The sequence below is a fragment of the Hemiscyllium ocellatum genome, chromosome 12 (genome assembly GCF_020745735.1).
Source record: "Hemiscyllium ocellatum isolate sHemOce1 chromosome 12, sHemOce1.pat.X.cur, whole genome shotgun sequence".
In the NCBI taxonomy this organism is placed as follows: Eukaryota; Metazoa; Chordata; class Chondrichthyes; order Orectolobiformes; family Hemiscylliidae; genus Hemiscyllium; species Hemiscyllium ocellatum.
In genome coordinates, this window is record NC_083412.1 from 75,639,999 (window position 1) to 75,658,525 (window position 18,527).

General features: G+C 39.1%; 1 long non-coding RNA gene across 1 annotated transcript; it reads left to right on the plus strand.

Annotated features, from left to right (window-relative positions):
- Positions 1-436: 436 nt before the first annotated feature.
- LOC132820836 (uncharacterized) lies at positions 437-17,137 on the plus strand. Its single transcript, XR_009645246.1, has 3 exons — positions 437-511; positions 10,396-10,491; positions 15,161-17,137. It is a non-coding gene; the product is annotated as an uncharacterized LOC132820836 (long non-coding RNA).
- The last annotated feature ends 1,390 nt before the right edge of the window (positions 17,138-18,527 follow it).

The window sequence follows — 18,527 nt, forward strand, 5'->3', positions numbered from 1 at the left end:
TTGGCTGTGCCACAACAAACTGAAATAACTGAATACCTCAACGCCACCATTGGAGAAAATGTGTTATTTTCGACAAATTTAACAATCACAATGCTACAGTCAGTCCAATGGAAGTACAATTGTGAGGGAAATCAAATAAGTATCGCAATGTCCAACTTTCCTGAACAGAACTTCAGTGATGTCTTTCAAAATTACAGTCATCGAGTGAAGGCTTTCAGTAATGGTTCATTTTTATTGTCAAATGTTCAGCGAAATGATACGGGATGTTATACAATGATACTGGTAAATACTGAAGGAAAAGAGGTGACAATAAGGAAAATGTTGTTAGTCTTTGGTAAGTTGCCCAAGTGTTTGAAAATAAATCAAAATGGAAGCCTTTTGTTTCGCCTGGCCATTCCCCATAACAGAATTCTGTATCCTATTTTAGAAGCAGAACAAAAGAAATCACATGAGATTGAAAATGGAGCAAATACTTCAGGAAATATTGACAACACAACCTGGAATGTCCATGGTAAGTTTCCAGCACTGTTTTTCCAATTTGACTGATAAAGGCCATACTTTGAATGATTTTGAAACTATCTAACTAGAATGATATAATGAATTAAAGTTTTATGCAATGAGGACAGGCTGTACAAACTTAGCTTGTCTTCCCATTTACAATGTTTAATGATATTGTAGCTGAGATGTTTAAAATGATAAAGAGGATCTGATAGAGTATTTGCAGACAACCTAATTCCTCTGTTGAGGAAGAAATGACATGGAGGCACAATTTTAAATTAAAGCTAGGTCATGTAGGAGTGAAATCAGCTAACAAAGTTTTACACAAATGGGGAGCGGAAATCTTTATTCTTGCCCCAAAGACTGTGGAGACTGGACCAATTGCAAAATTGCAATCATTAGATTTTTATTAGTTAATGTTATCAAGAGATATTAATCAAAGTAGATTGTGCCGTACATTGTGCTGAAGTTCAGATTAAGCATGACCTTCCTCCGGGTGCTCCGGTTTCCTCCCACAGTCACAAAGATGTGCGGGTCAGGTGAATTGGCCAAGCTAAATTGCCCGTAGTGTTAGGTAAGGGGTAAATGTAGGGGTATGGGTGGGTTGCGCTTCGGCGGGTTGGTGTGGACTTGTTGGGCCGAAGGGCCTGTTTCCACACTGTAAGTCTAATCTAATCTAATTGAATAGTGAAATAGGACTAATGGGCAAAATAGTATGCTCCTATGTCTATGCTCCAGTGTAGGCTCATTGACTCATATCTAAAAATTGTAGGATATGCTTCACTATTTCCCCAACACCATTAAGCTCACGGTGAGATAAACTGGACACCCACTTTAATGGAGAAGCTGATACAAGCTGTAAAGATTCAATAGTATGAATTGTCATTACAGTAGAACTGAATATTCTAGAAGAATGGGAAAATGAATGGCAAAAATAAAATCCACATAATAAATGGATGCAATGCAATGTCTGTGACAAGATCGCTCTTTATCAGACGGTTGGATTTGAAAAATATCAATATAATCCTACTGATCATGAAGCAGTTTTATTGGATGATGGGTATATTTCAATGCAGCTTCCATGGCATATTATAAAAAGAGTTCTCCTTAGGACAACACAGAGTCTGTCTGTGATAGAACCATAAGATGTTAACATAAGAACATAAGAACTAGGAGCAGGAGTAGGCCATCTGCCATTTGAGCCTGCACGCCATTCAATAAGATCATGGTTGATCTTTTCATGGAATCAGTTTCACTTTCCCGCCCTCTCACCGTATCGCTTAATTCCTTTATTGTTATAAAAAATCTGTCAGCTTTAAAAACCTTTAGTGAAGTAGCATTAACTACTTCCCTGTGCAAGGAATTCCATAGCTTTACAACCTTCTGGATAAAGAAGTTCCTTCTCAGTTCAGATCTAAATCTGCTCCCACTAATCTTGAGGCTATGCCCTCTTGTCCTACTTTCACCTACCAGTGGAAGCATCCTCTCCACTGCTATTTTATCTATTACCTTCATAATTTTATATATTTCTATAAGATCCCCCTCAGTCTTCTAAATTCCAATGAATATAATCCCAATCAACTCAGTCTCTCGTCATAAGCCAACACCTTCAACTCCAGAATCCAACCTCGTGAACCTTTTCTGCACTCCCTGCAGTGCCAGTACATCTTTTCTCAAGGAAGGAGACCAAAACTGTACCCACTACACCAAGTGTGGCCTCACCAGCACCTTGTACAGCTGTAGCATAACCTCCCTGCTTTTAAACTCAACCCCTTCAGCAATGAATAACAAAATTCCATTTGCCTTCCCAATTACTTGTTGTACCTGCAGACCAACCTTCTGTGATCCATGCACAAAGATATCCAGGTCTCCCTGCATAGTAGCATGCTGCAACGTTTTACAATTCAAGTAATAATCTATTTTGCTGTTACTCCAACCAAAATGGATGACTTCACATTTATTAACATTGTATTCCATCTGCCCCACCTTTGACCACTCACTCAAATGATCTGTGTTCCTCTGCAAAGTTTCACAGTCCTCTGCACACTTAGCTCTGCCACTCATCTTATTGCCATTTTAAATTAAGGCTATTTACATCACCAAATGCTTTCCTTAATGTGTGCCGGGGCATCCAATGTCAATATCTTTACAGTTTTGGACCTCTGATTAACACAAGCAATTGTGTAGCAATATAAAATCCACTTAATGTTTATTAATGATACCAGAAAAAATGAATTTTCAAAGGAGCATAATGCAGATAAAAGGTCTCTGCTAGTTTAGATGAAATAATACCATAAAGCAATGAAAATTGAATATGAACTTAATAATTTATAGGTTTAGGTTCACAATGATATAGCCTGTGTTACTGCTTCAATTCACACCAAGACAAAAAAAACTTGCATTTATATATCACCGTTCACAATCACAAAGATATGTCAAAGTCAGTGAAGTTCTTTTGAAGTGTAGTGAATGTTGCAATGCAGATAAAGCAGTGACAACAAGCTCAAACAAAGAATAATATGATAATGGTTAGAAAGTTTGTTTTAATGATATTGATTGAGGGATACATTTGACCAGAGACCTCGGGATAATGCCATTGCTCTTCTTCAAAGTAGTGTATCCACATGAGCATGCAGACAGGGTCCCTGTCTGGCATCTCATCATAACATCATCCCTTTCATCAGGGTCATACTCCCTCACTACTGCATTGGAGAGTCAGTCTTCACTTTTCATGTTCATGTCCCATTATGAAATCCAGAACCTTTGTATATAGAGAACAAGAGTATTACTAAGCCACAAATTAACACTAACATTCCAAAAATTATTTTTTTAAATTTTTTTGCTTAGTTGGTCAGTGAACATATTTTTCAAATAGTTATGCCCCAGTTAATCATAGACTTATAGAATAGTATGACCCAGAAGATGGCCATTCAGTCCAGTGAATCAGCTAGTCGCAATCTCCTCCATTCTCCCCATAGCCCTGCAGTTCTCGTCAGATAGATATCCACCTTCCTTTTGAAATCCACAATTGGAAATACATTTTGATTGAATTTAGTCATTGCGTGCAAAAAAGAAATGTTAGTTTTTGTTTGAGAGTGTTGGTGGGTTTGTGTGCTACTAGGATTCCAGTGAGCCACCACACGCTGCAGCACAGACGAACTTTGAAAAACAGAGGAGAACCACCTATATGACATATTCAAGAAGAATGGATACTCAAAAAACACAGTGCGCAGATTCCTCAAGAACAAATCACGACAAGCAGAAAAAACACAGCCAGAAACCCTAACCACCTTACCATATATCAAAGAAGTTTCAGAAATGACTACTAAGACCCCTCAGAATCCTAGTAGCACACAAACCCACCAACACTCTCAAACAAAAACTAACAAACTTAAAAGACCCAGTACAACCCATTAACAAAACCAACGTCATCTATAAAATTCCATGCAAGGACTGCCACAAACACTACGTAGGACAAACAGGAAGAAAGTTAGCCACCAGGATACATGAACACCAGCTAGCCACAAAAAGACACGACCCCCTCTCCCTCATAGCCCTACACACGGATGAAAAAAAAACACCATTTCGGCTGGGACAACGTATCTATCCTGGGATAGGCTAAGCAAAGACATGCGAGAGAATTCCTAGAGGCCTGGCACTCCAACTACAACGCCATAAACAAGCACATAGATCTAGATGCCATCTATCAACCCCTCAGGAAAGGAACAGGAAATGGCATCACCACAAACCCCAGGAACCCCATCCAGGAGAAAGATATACATAGAAAGCAGGAGACAACAGCTTCGCTTCACTTGGAGGTCGCCACTGATGATGTTAACTAGCCAGGTAACGAAACGTCTGGATATCAAACCTACAGCTCAGCGAGCAAACCTACACCCTAAACCTCAACCTGAGCTACAAACCTTCACAAACCTTGATCAATTCTTGATTACAATGGGATGAAAGATTATCATGGATGTTCAGGAATGGTGCAGCCAGCTCGAAGGGCCGAATGGCCTACTCTCGTTCCTTCTTAAGTTGGCATGTTCTTATGTTTGTATGAAAGGGTTAGGATTTCTCTTTGGTAGATAGTTTTTGTTCTCATTAGTATGCTAGGTTAATGTTACATTTTTGCTATCTCTCCTGGTACTGAGACAAGAGAGGAAAGCTTGGTTCCTCTGGAAAGGAACATCCAAACAAAGCAGTACTTGCTGATCTCTGTCACTGATACGTCAGTTGGATATGTAAGTGGAAAAATGGAAAAATGAGGAACCTGAGCTTTTCTCAAGTCCACTTATTTCTTAATGGTCAAAACTGCTGATGAGCTTGCTTGCTGTTTTCTCATTGGTTTATGTGAGACTCTGGGATTGTTCCCTTTGGAAGAGAAACTCAAGGGAAGATTTGTTAGAGGTGTTCAAAATTATTGGCAGTTTTAATGGATTAAATAATGAGAAATTGTTCCCACTGCCAGCAAGCTCGGGAACCGAAGGTCACCAATTTGAGAGGATTGGTGAAGGTGCCAGAGAGAGAGAAGACCAGGGGAATTGGTTGTTTTTACATTGAGTTGTTAGGGTCTGGAATGTGTTGGGTGAAAAGATATTGCAAGCAGATTCAGTACTGACTTTCAAAAGGGAACTGGCTATATAATTACAGAGTAGAGGAGTGTGGTTGGGTGGTGGTTAGCGGGAGAGAAGGGGAATGTGGAAACAAGTAGATAGCTGAAAGAGCACAATGGGCTGAGCAGTATCCTTCCATGCTGTGAAGTTCTATGAAATTTTGAATGGTATTATACTAGATTTTCAACATTTGCTTTCACTTTTAAATATACAGTCTTCTCAGCCAAAACTTCATATCAACTGCTTTCTTATTACAAACTGTTGTGTGTTATTGTGAGTGTCAGACCATTTCCTCACTTCGGCACATCAGTGCATTGTAGCCTTTACAGTATTAGATTAATAATCAGGATGTGGCAATGCTGTAGAAAACAAAACAAAAGATTAAGGCTGCATCAAATAATGACAAATGAAAACAGAGAATGCCAAATTGATGCATCAGATTGATCAAGATTTCAAAGACAAAGATAGGTGAAGAGTTGAAGTGCTAGCACAAAAGTGTGCAAAATAACAATAGTAATTGATTAATAAAATGTCCCACCAAAACTCAGCATCAAACCAGTTTCTATTTCTGTTCAGTTAGTTCAGTTTGCTGGACAGCTAGTTTGCAAAGCAGGAGATGCCAACAGCAGTTTCCACACTAGCTGAGGTTGCCATGAAGGTTTTATTTTCTCAACCTTTCTGCTCACCTGAGCAATGGTGACCCTCAGATTAAACCACCACCAGTCATCTCTCTCTCTAAAAAGAGAGCAGCCTGATGGTCTGGAAGCAAGTGAGGACTGAAGATGCTGGAGATCAGAGTCAAAAGGTACAGTGCTGGAAAAGCACAGTCAGTCAGGCGGCATCCAAGGAGCAGGAGGGTCGTTGTTTCAGGCCAAATCCTGACGAAGGATTTCGCCCTGAAATATTCACTTTCCTGTTCTATGAAATTGCTCGGTTGCTAATTTAACTCCTTTTAGTTTAAAAATGTTTAACATCCGCAAAAAGAGGACCAATTATAAGTAGCTGCACTTAGGAGCAGAGGAATAGGTGTCAGTTGTCAGCTCCTTTAGCCTGTTGCATTATTCAGTTAGATCGTGACTGATCTGTGTCCCAACTTCATTTACCTGTTAAATGTAAATATTTAAATAAATTATGGGTGATGGACATCAAATATAATCCCTTAAGGAAAAATATTTGTCCATCCAATCATTTTCAATCTGCGAATTAACTTTAATTTTTAAGCTTTTCTTAATGGATGGGACATTGTGCAGCAATGATTCAGCCTCATATTTATGCATATAAACATAGACTGTATATTTTATCATAACATGATTTTCATGCACTGGATTCCCAAAGTAACTAACTTTTTTCTGTCACTATTTGCACTAATATCTAAAATAAAGATAGGGCAGCACGGTGTCTCAGTGGTTAACACTGCTGCCTCAGCACCAGGGACCCAGGTTTGATTTCAGCCTCGGGCAACTGTCTGTGTGAAAATTTGCACATTCTTCCCAAACCTGTGTGGCTTTCCTCTGGGTGGTCCAATTTCCTCCAACAATCCAGAGATGTACAGGTCAGGTGAATTGATCAGGCTAAGTTGCTCACCGTGTTCAGGGACGTTAAGGGTAAGTGTATTCATGAGGGGTAAATGTAGAACCATAGGTTCAGGGAATGGGTCAGGATGGGTTACTCTTTGGAGGGTCAGTGTGGACTTGTCGGGTCAAAGGGCCTGTTTCCACATGGTAGAGATTCTATGGATAATAAGATAAAAATTACTTTACATTGTGGTTTACTTGTTATAGAACTAAATCAATATTTCCACGCTGTAAATTCAAAATTGAAAGGTTCCAATTAAGATTTTGAGTCCATTACATTGTCGTTTGTGTTTAGTATGTGTTTTTGATTATTATTTGCCTTTTTTTATTTTCTTAATTGACACTGTTTCACTCATATATGGGATTGACTTAAAATTATAATGTTCATTTTACAAAAAATGAACATTGGCACAAGTCACCAAGCTACAAAATAGGTTTGCAAGCCCCAAGAGATACAAAGAGAAGCAACATAAATGGAAAAGGGATGACTGTTGAGACAAGAGTTAATAAAATAGCCTTCAGTCCTATACTATAAATAAGCAACAGATAAGGAGTCATTTTTTTTGGTGTGCAGAGAATATTGGAAGGTTTAGTTCCAATAAGTCCTTAACATTACTTCAAAATAAAACAGGACAATATGACAAGAGGCTGCAAGTATAAACTTACAGGTGAATTTTAATCAGGAGAACTTTTTGTTTTATTCAGTGTTAAAAATGCCTGGAATAGTATATCAGGTGCAAAGATGGAGAATGCTGCCGAAACTCAGCAGGTCTGGCAGCCTCTATGGAGACAGAAACCGAGTTAACATTTTGAATCCAGTTTGAGTCTTCTTTCATTCTAAAAAAGATTTGTACTGGACTCGAAACATTTATTCAATTTCTAACGGCACAGATACTGCCAGAATTGCTGAGTTTCTCTGTGCTTGTCTCAGATTTCCATCTTCCGTAGTATTTTGCTTTTAATTTAGCTTATCTGGCAACGAATGCTACTCTGACAGTTACAAAACTAAACTACGATTTGGCAAGAATTTTATTCCCTTCCTTGAATTCCCAGCTTTATATGCGTGTGATTGTAGACATCTACTGCTTTAAAGTGTGGAGGCATACAAAAGTCTGCATCGGAGGCAATATAACAGAAACCATTTAATCCCGTCTGAGAAAACAGCTGTCTGGCCCTAATAACTTCGAACCATAAATAAATGGATTTCATGTAAAGTTGGTTTTAAGCTTCTTTCTCGTCGTCTTTACTTTGTAAATCTCTTAGAATAGCATGACAAATTTCTACTGAAACAATTCTGACGAATCTTTGTAAAGGAATTTGATGAATACTCATCAATCTCTTGGGAAATTATTTCCATAGTCAGAAATAGTCACTGAGATCTTTTTATACTAATAATGAATGATAAGCTACTTTAAAGATTTTGATTCACAAACAGAAACAATGCAGGGCACATTGACGGGAGAATGCATTTTACTGGTGAGAAAGAATTATCAATAAGCAATTATACTGTGCTAATTTGGAAAGGAGAAGGCAGAAGAGCACAAGGCTGCTCTTTTATCTCTCTGGGAGGTACTGCAGTTGGCCAAATGCAGAGAAATCATAACAGCATTTGTGGAAATTTTGTCTGTTCAGAAATATTAACTGTGAGATTGCAATTTTACGAGAAGTGGCAAGAAACAGAGGAGCTCTTCAATAATGCTCATGCAACATTGCCACAACTGGCAGTGTTCTTAATCTGTCACCATTTAAATCCAGAATCATCCATCCTTTGGTTTAACATAAGATCTTATCTATCTACATGAAATGGATAAAAACGTTACCTCTTTTTAAAAAAATTATACTTAATTAAAGAATTTCCTCATAAATCTGAATGAATTTGCACTCAGTTTTTTCACAAACACTTATTTTTGATTACCAATACGGCAGATAGAAAAAGAGCTTTAAATTAATTAAATTCCTAGTAACTTGCTGCAGGAGGAGTGTCTGAAGGAAATAGCTGAATGACTACAATAAGAATTCAGCAGAATCTCGAGGGCTCAACATAACTGACTCTGCCTAAAGAGCAGCTTATTAAGAACTTAGCAAAAAATTGATTTAAAGCGTAAACATATTTTGAATGGATACTATGGTGAATTCGATCTGAACAAAAAAAACATTTGCAGATGCTGAAAGTCCAAAACAAAAGCAGAAGTCACTGAAGAAACACAGCAGGTCTGGCAACTTGGTGGAGAGAAAGCAGAAGGGACACTAGACCCGGAGGATTAACTTTGCTTTCTCTCTACAGATCAGTAAAATCAGTACTGTAATTTGCGCACGAATGCAGAAATTGCATTTACTTAGGGCATAACAACAGCAAGAGTAATTCTGAAGAAGGGACACTGGACTCAAAATGTTAACTCTGATTTCTCTCCACAGATGCTGCCAGACCCACTGAGTTTTCGAGCAATTTCTGTTCTTTTATCTGATTTTCAGCAACTGTAGTTCTTTGGTGTTTTATTGAATAATTCTGATATTGTGAAGTATGAAATTGGCAATAGCATGTCCACGGCACATTTTGCATCTTTCCAATCTGTACAGATTTGAAAATAATAATTGGAAGAGGAGCAAAACAAACTGTAGGCTTCTTATCACCCCTGTCATAGTTACGCAAAGTCAAAATTAGTTTGTTGTGTAACATATCTGGGGAGTTGAGCATTGATGGCAGAGGGAATAGAGTTCTTGTGTCTTTGGCTGTTTTCTCCACAAGACGAGACTGAGAGGAAATAGAATTATTTATGCCTTGTACATCCTGATGCATCACTTACTTATTATCATAGTTTGATCCTGAACATTGTATCCTGTAAAATAATTGAAAACTACATACAGATGAGCAATGCCATGCAGTCAGTCCTCTGCCTCCACTGAGACCTACCCTTTGACCAGCACCACTTCTTTGAAATTTAGATCTGCTCTCCTGCTTAGGAAAGCCATTGCAAATCTTAATCATTGCACATTTGGAAGAGAGTTTCCTGACCTCAGCTTTGAACATGCACAAGTCAATTACTGCTTCAAATCAAAGCATTATGTACATCTTAAACTTCTTAATGAAGAGCCAAAACGGTTTTTAGATCGTCAACCATACCAACAGAAGACATAAGTAAACTCACTATTCTCAGTAAATGTGACAACAGCCTTCTAATATTGCAAAACATCAGAACAGCATTAATACTTCGATCACAAGTATTGGGCTTGGTTCTGTATTTTGCTCAGGGCAAAATAGATTCATGTGAGACAAATTTAAATTGAGTGGTTGGAGTTCAAGATTGTCTTCATGGACTCTGCTGCCTATTACAAAATGAAGTGATACAATATTTTGTGTTTGTTTTAGCATTTCGTAGCTGTAATAAATATATTTGTTAATGTGTTTTAATTTTTTTGACAGAGGAAAGGTCTTTGTTGCCTTTGAAAGTGATGAAACATTTACTCAAACCTTATTGCTCATTATTTCCATGTTGCTGCTGGGACACTATAAATAACTGTCCCACTTTGTTCCTTGGATGTTTTTTTGTAGGACCTCCTGAAACTTGAAACTAATATAAAGTTAGCATTGATTGCTGGAGTTTCAATCTGATTCATAAACCATGCTCCTAAATGACTGAGAGGCACTTTATTCTTTACCGGTTTTCTTCATATTGAATTCATACTTTGTTCCCTCCTCTCCACCATAGGCATTGTGATTGGTGTCTTCGTGCTTGGGATTTGTGTAATCTGCGCAGTAGTTATATATTTCATAAAGAAAAGGAAACAAGAAAGTACAGAAGCTGGTACGTGAGATCTTTGTCTACATGAAAACACAGTAATAGCATAACACTCCGATATACAAGTTCATTTTCAACTAAATATATTTTGTCACATTGTAGTAGGAACTTTTTGAGGTCAGTCACTTGGCAATGCAAAGTTTTAATTTTGCAAAAAAGGGGAAACAGGTTGTGAAATCTTTCTACCTTGCTCATATTGGGACAAATGCAAGAATACCAGATTTTAAATCATCACAATTTATACTTTTAAGGAAAGAGTGCTGATTGCTTGGCATGGGAGTGTGGTGCTGGAAAAGCACAGCAGGTCAAGCAGCATCCGAGGCGCAGGAGAATCGACGTTTCAGGCATAAGCTCTTTATCAGGAAGGCTTATGCCCGAAACATCGATTCTCCTGCTCCTTGGATGCTGGCTGACCCATTGTGTTTTTCCAGTGCCACACTCTGGACACTAACCTCCAGCATCTGCAGACCTCACTTCCTACAGATTGCTTGGCATGCCAACTTTGAATTCCCAAGGCAATACCATGAAGAAAGCAAAAAGGAACCAAAAGCTCCTCAGTGTTTTTTTATTCACTTGTGGGACATGGGTGTCACTGGTTGGCCAGCATTTATTACCCAAACCAATTGTCTTTAAGAAGGTGAATGTGAGCTATCGTTTTGAACCACTGCAGGATGTTAATCCAGTGGCAATGAAGGAATGGTGGTACATCGCCAAGTCAGGATTTTCCTCAGATTAGATTCTCTACAGTATGGAAAAAGGCCTTTCGGCCCAACAACTCTACACTGACCCTTCAAGGGTTAACCCACCCAGGCCCATTCCCCTATCCTATATTTACCCCTGACTAATGCACCTAACATTATGGGCAATTTACAATGGCCAATTCACCTGACCTGCACATCTTTGAATTGTGGGAGGAAATTGAACCACCCAGAGGAAACCCATGCAGACATGGGGAGAATGTACAAAGTCCACACAGACAGTTGCCCAAGACAGAAATCGAACCCAGGTCCCTGGTGCTGTGTGAGCCACCATGCCACCCCACGAGCCACCAGGAACGTTTGGATGAAATTGGAAGTCACATGACACTAGGTTATAGTCCAACAGTTTGATTTGAAATTACAAGTTTTCAGAGCACTGCTCTTCTGTCAGACAAAGAAACACTACTCCCAAAGCTAGTGATTTCAATTTAACCTGTTGGACTATAATCTGGTGTCGTGTGACTTCTGACTTTGACCACATGAGTCCACCAGCACCTCCACGTCAATTCAGGATGGTGAGTGGCTTGGAAGGGGAGTTGAAGACAGTGGTGTTCCCTTGTATCTTTTGCCCTTGTCCTTTTAGATAGAAATGGTTGTGTGTTTGGAAGGTGCTGTTGAAGGATCTTTGATGAAATTCTGCAGTGCATCTTATAGATAGTACACACAGTTGCTACTGAACCTCAATGGTGGAGGGAGTGGATGCTTGTGGATGTAATGACAATCAAGTGGTCTGCTTTGGCCTGGATGGCATCAAGCCTCTTGAGTGTTGTTGTAGCTACAGTCATCCAGGGAGGTAGGGAGTATTCCCCAAGACAGACGGTGGTAGTGGAGGCATGTTTTTCAGACTGGAGGCCTGTGACCAGTGGAGTGCTACAAGGATCAGTGCTGGGTTCACTACATTTTGTCATTTATATAAATGATTTGGCTGTGAGCATAGGAGGCATAGTTAGTAAATTTACAGATGACACCAAAATTGGAGGTGTCGTGGACAGGTGAGAAGGTGACCACAGAGTACAACAGGATCTTGATCAGACGGGTCAATAGGCTGAGGAATGGCAGATGGAGTTTAATTTAGATAAATGTGAGGTGCTGCATTTTGGAAAAGCAAATCAAAGCAGGACTTATACACTTAATGGTAAGGTCCAGGGGAGTTTTGCTGAATAAAAAGACCTTGGAGTGCAGGTTCATAGTTTCTTGAAAGTAGAGTCTCAGGTACATAGGATAGTTAAGAAGGCTTTTGGTATGCTTTTCTTTATTGGTCAGAACATTGAATAGAGGAGTTGGAAGGTCATATTGTGGCTGTACAGGACATTGGCAAGGCTGCTATTGCAATATTGCATGCAATTCTGATCTCCTTCAGATTGAAAAGATGTTGTGAAACTTGAAACAGTTCAGAAATGATTTACAAGGATGATGTGAGCGTTGGAGGATTTCAGCTATAGGGAGAGGCTGAATAGGCTGGGGCTGTTTTCCCTGGAACATCAGAGGCTGAGGGGTGACCTTATAGAGGTTTATAAAATCATGAGAGGCATGATTAGGATAAATAGACAAGGTATTTTCCTTGGGGTGGGGGAGCCCAAAAATAGAGGGCATGGGTTTAGGGTGAGAGGGGAAAGATTTAGAAAGAACGTGGTGGGGCAACTTTTTCATGCAGAGGGTGATGTGTGTATGGAATGAGCTGCCAGAGGAAGTTATGGAGGCTGGTATAATTGCAGCAATTGAAGGGCATCTGGATAGGTATGTGAATAGGAAGGGTTTAAAGAGATATAAGCCAAGTGCTGGCAAATGGGATTAGATTGGGTTGGGTTGTTTGGTCAGCATGGACAAGTTGGACCAAAGAGTCTGTTTCCGTGCTGTACTTCTCTATGACTATGACTCTATGACTTGTGCCTTGTAAATGATGGACAGGCTTTGGGGAGTCAAGAGGTGAATTAATTGCTGCAGTTTTCTTAGGCTCTGACCTGCTGTTGTAGCCACTGCATTTATATAACAAATTCAGTTGAGTTTCTGGTCAATAATAACGCACAAGATGTTGTCAATATCATTGAATGTCAAGGTTGGACGATTAGATTCTTTGTTGGAGATGGTCATTGTCTGGCATTTGTGTGGCATGAATGTTACTTGTCACTTTTTAGCCCAAACCTGGATATTGTCTGGTGTCTGGAAAGTCATAAGTGGTGCTGAACATCATGCAATCATCAGCAAAACTGCCCACTTCTAACCTTGCGATGGAGGGAAAGTCATTGATGAAGCAGCTAAAGATGTTTGGGCCTAAAACACTACCCTGCAGAGGAGTTCCTGCAGAGATGGCCTGGAGCTAAGATGACTGACCTCCAACAACCACAACCATCTCCCTATTTGTCAAAAATGACTCCAACCACCAGAGGTTTTGCCCTCTGATTTCCATTGATTTCAGTTTTGCTAGGGACAAATATGGCCTTGACGTCGAGGGCTATCACTCTCCCCTCACTTCCGGAATTCAGTTATTTTGTCCATATTTGAACCAAGGCTGAAGTAAGGTGAGGAGCTGAGTGGCCCTGGTAGAACCCAAACTGGGCGTCACTGAGGAGGTTACTGCTGAACAGATGCTGCTTGATAGCTCTGTTGATGACCCCTTCCATCACTTTACTGATGATTGAGAGCAGACTGAGGGGACAATAATTGACTGGGTTAGATTTGTCCTATTTCTTGTGTAGATGGCATCCCTGGGTAGTTTTCCATATTGTTGGGTAGATGCCAGTGTAGCAACTGTATCAGAAGAGCTTGGCCAGGGAAGCTGCAAGTTCTGGAGCACAAGTCTTCAGTACAATTGCCAGAATGTTGTCAGGGCCCATAGCCTTTGTTGTGTCTAGTGCCTCCAACTGCTTCACGATATCACATGGAGTGACTCAAACTGGCTGAAGACAGGTAATCTGTGATGCTGAGGACAACTAGAGTAGACTGAGATGGATCATCCACTCGGTTATTCAAGGATTGTGTAAGTCTTAAACTTATTCCTTTTTTTTTCAAGCTCCTTGCATATGAACAACCAGTCTGATGAGGTAGCAACATTGTCTTCTAGGCTGACAAGACCCAACTCTATCTCATCAGCACTTCTCTCGAGGTAGAGCTGGGCATCATAGACATACATGTGAAAGTGAAACTGGTGTTTTCAAATTGTATTGCTGAAGGACAAAATTTAGATACAAAAATAAGTCATGGCCAAAGATAGATCCTTGGCGGGCAACAAATGTAATAATTCAGGAGCAAGATGTGAAGCCATTGCAAGTTTTACTCTAGATATGATTAGATAGGTAAAAATAGAACCAAGTAATAGTAGTCCCACCAATCTGGGTAACAATGGGTAGGGGTCTTGAAGAGAGTGAAATGATCAAATATATCAACGTCTGAAGACAAATCAAGGAGCATGAAGAAGAAAACTTACTGTTCTCATGGCTACATGGGATATAATTCAAAATGATAAGGTGCTGTTTTGAAACAATTGCAGGGACCATAATAGGAAAGACAATTGGATGAGTAAAATGAGCAGTTGAACCACATTTGAATATTTTCAGCCTCTGCTGTTGGTGCAACCCATGGGAAATTCATCCATAATTGACAAATGCTATTGGAGGTGCACAATAGTTTACCATTGAAAAAGGGCATCAGAAACAAGGAACAATTATTTTATTTCTGGAAGGAGACGAGGTTGGCAAATTTAGTGAAAATATATGGTTAAGATCAATCAAAAAGATGTGAACTTGGTCTAAATGAATTCTGATATCCTAAATTTCCTAAATTGTCAAGTCCAATTATTCTAGAAAATCTAACAGAAAAATAATTTATTTCCAAATTGTGATCTGGTGATGGAGACTGTGTGAATACCATAATGACAGTGCATGTTACTAATTTTCTCATTATTATTATAATCATTTCAGGTGTGAAGAACAATGAGAATTTAAATAGCAACACTCCAATGGTCGTTTATTCAACTTATGTAGGAACGTATCCTAACTATGGGAAGTCGCGTCAAAATACTTTGAATCAAACGTGACAAGGACCTTGCTGTGCAATGGTATTTAAAAACAAACAGTGGAACTTCAATCATCTGCATTCCCATTTTACACCTTCTTCATTATTAACAAGAAATCTTGGCAAGGACAAACACCATGGAAATAACTAAAAGACCAGATGCCCCTGCATCCACATTCTGTTGGATCCATCATTCTCCTGAGGCAATGAAAAATGTTTCTCCAAAATGGAGCTGCTGCAAAGCTGCCTAGTGATGATATCACATCCGTATCTTCACTAATTCGGTTAGTGATTGTCATGGCATTGAGCTTTGGACAGATTGTCTGTTTACATGGAGCTAGAATTAAATGGGCTCCTGGGCTGGTTAGCAGCAACACGTGGAGGGTTAATTTAAAGCTAACACACCTAATAGAAAAACAGACAGGACCATTTTAAATTACCAATTTGCACCCTCCCAAGATGTCAATGGTAAGTAAATTCAGGAGAAATGTAAAACAATTAGTTGACCATTGGGTTAAGGCTCTTCCATGTTGAATCTAACACTACCTAATACAACCACAAGCTTGCTTTACATTCATATATTGCCTCTGCCAAATAGATCCAGTAAACAGACATGCATTGACAATAAAGCTGCTGACTGTACCCTTCTGATTCTACCCTTTGGCTCAGGGTCTTATGGTTATTAGTGAGACCATGTTTTTCCTATCTTCCTAAATCACTGGCAGATCCACACAAATAGGTGTTGAGACAGGACCGAATTGAAGCTGACAACTATATTGTAAAAGAAACTTTTACAATACATGAGAATACTTTTTTGTGGAGATCACCGGTATCTAAGAAACAACACATTCAAATTCAAATCAGTTTTAATTGCTGCATTCTCAAATCTGTGCTGATTTCTTCTACCTGCCAAAAGAGAGTCCCTTATGTAAGAGAATCAAGCATTTGTAAAGTTCTGCGATACCAATACATGACACATCATTAAAAAGGAAGTGACCTGGATATTCCAATGGCCAGAGAATCAGAGCAGACAGGAGTTACACTTTGAGAACCTGTGGAATCCCAGACACAGCCGACACCATGGGAAGCCTCCAGTGGCCAGTTCCCCTGAATCTTTCTGAAATACCTCTCAATCTCCAAGAATTCAGAGGGTTCGGCTTCCATTAAGTTGATAGTTACTCAGGAAAACGGAGAGAATGAGAAACCAACTGTAACTCCTTGGTAACTATTAAAGTCATCACACAATCCCCAAACTATGCCTCCCCCAAATGCCAAACAAGACCGAAGCCACCACAATTCTATTCCCTTCTCACAATCAGTCTGAACATGCACCAGTCCTGATGCCGCACTCTGCCCATAGCCACAACCAGCCAGAATGTTTGGGACCCAACACGATCTGTCCATCATCATCCCATGCTCCCCGAACTTCACTATGGCCAGTGCCCTTCACCTGTCACTCCATGAAGGTACCTACACATTGGCCCTGATGCCATCCTTATCCACAAGCCCTCCATCTGCCCCAACAGCCACCACCCACCTGCCTTAATACTCACCCTCACTCACCAACCCAGATATCCCCATCCTCACCTACCCTAAGATTCGTCATTCACCTGCCTTAATGCTCCATCTTGCCCACCAGCCTCACATCAATCACTTACATCGTACTCTATCCATTTGGCATCCTAACCCTTTTGCTAACTACACCCAATACCACATTTACATGCTCACCCTTTCATAGCAGCAGTCAAAGGGTCTGATAGCTGCTGGGCATTTAAATCTCAGAAGGTGGCAAAGGACTGATGTAGAAGAGAGTGCGGTTTAAATTCCACTATCTATCCTGTATTGTGCAATAATGAGGTTCATTTTAGCTGCACGCTGTATTTCAGCAGGAGCCATGATCAGAATTCACATCTAGAAATATGTAGCTCAATACTAACGTTAAAAAAAAAGTGGACTGTGATCACTACTCCTTGGAATCTCTAGTGTTTTCTAAACTGATCAGATTTATAGCACTGGTAAAGATGTTTATGGAATTATCATCAATTTTAATTTGTGCATACTTGTATTTAACATAATTTAAGATACAATTATTGGAGCATTGAGGTGACTCTGGTATAAAAACAGCAAGTGATGGAACAAACACGGATGGTAAAAAAGCGTCGATGCAGAGAGAGAAACAGAGTTAATATTTCAAGGTTATGACCTTTCTTCCACTTCTGGTAGAAAGTGCTGCCTAATCTGCTGAGTTATTTTTTCCAGCATTATCTGTTTTTGTTTTAAGTTTTCAGCATCCACTTTTCTGATGTAATCCTGGCCTTGGACCTCTTGCTTGAAGGTGTTATTCCTAATAACAGATTTGCCAAGTCATGGTATCAAATTATTCCGAGATATGAGTGTTGTAAGCTGGGCTGCATGAATATTCGCATGGAGATACTCAATATTTGGAAATTATTTTTGTTTGTGCCAGCTATTTTGACGAAGTTACTAACCCTTTCATTTTTGATGGTTTAGTGACTCTCTTGAAGTGCTAACAGGGGAATTTAAAGCAAAAAGTTGAAGTATCAGCATATAAAATGTCAACTCCCAATTTCAAGGAATATGGTTATTAAATGTTCTGTTGGTTTTCTAACATTGCTTACTGTTAGTCTTTGTGAAATTGAAAGTGCTGCCCTTTGTTTTAATGCACAGTTTGGTTTTACTAATCTTTCATATTTTACTCACTTGTTAAGATATTTATGTTCAATAAAAGTTCGGTAAAAGTTAATCCTTCCTTTTTACTTCCACTATATAAAACTAAATGAAGTCAAACATTCCCTATGGAATAGAAATGACTTCTTTGCAGTCTTGAATTGAATTTTATTAATTTGGGATTTTAATGTGATTCCATTGAATTAGAATTTTGTTATTTATATATAAATTAAATTGGTTTGAGTTTGATGCACATTAAACTGATATTTAATAAACCGAATCCTCATCCTCTGCGCATGCTTGCATTAATTTAAAGAAATTAGATTATTCTAAAACATTATGCTGATGTGTATTATTGTCCCACTGAATTAATTAAACATATTTGTTGGTATAAGGCAGCAAGAAAAGTAAAAATGGCAATGTGTAAATTGAACAAATGAGCTCATTATAATATTTAAATATGTGGAAAAGAATTGTGGTAACATTTACAAGTAATGTATCATGAAACCGAATTATTTCATTGTTAATGTCTGCTACATGTCCAAGCAATCTGAGGAGAGGGAAAGAGTCAAAGGTAGATTTTCA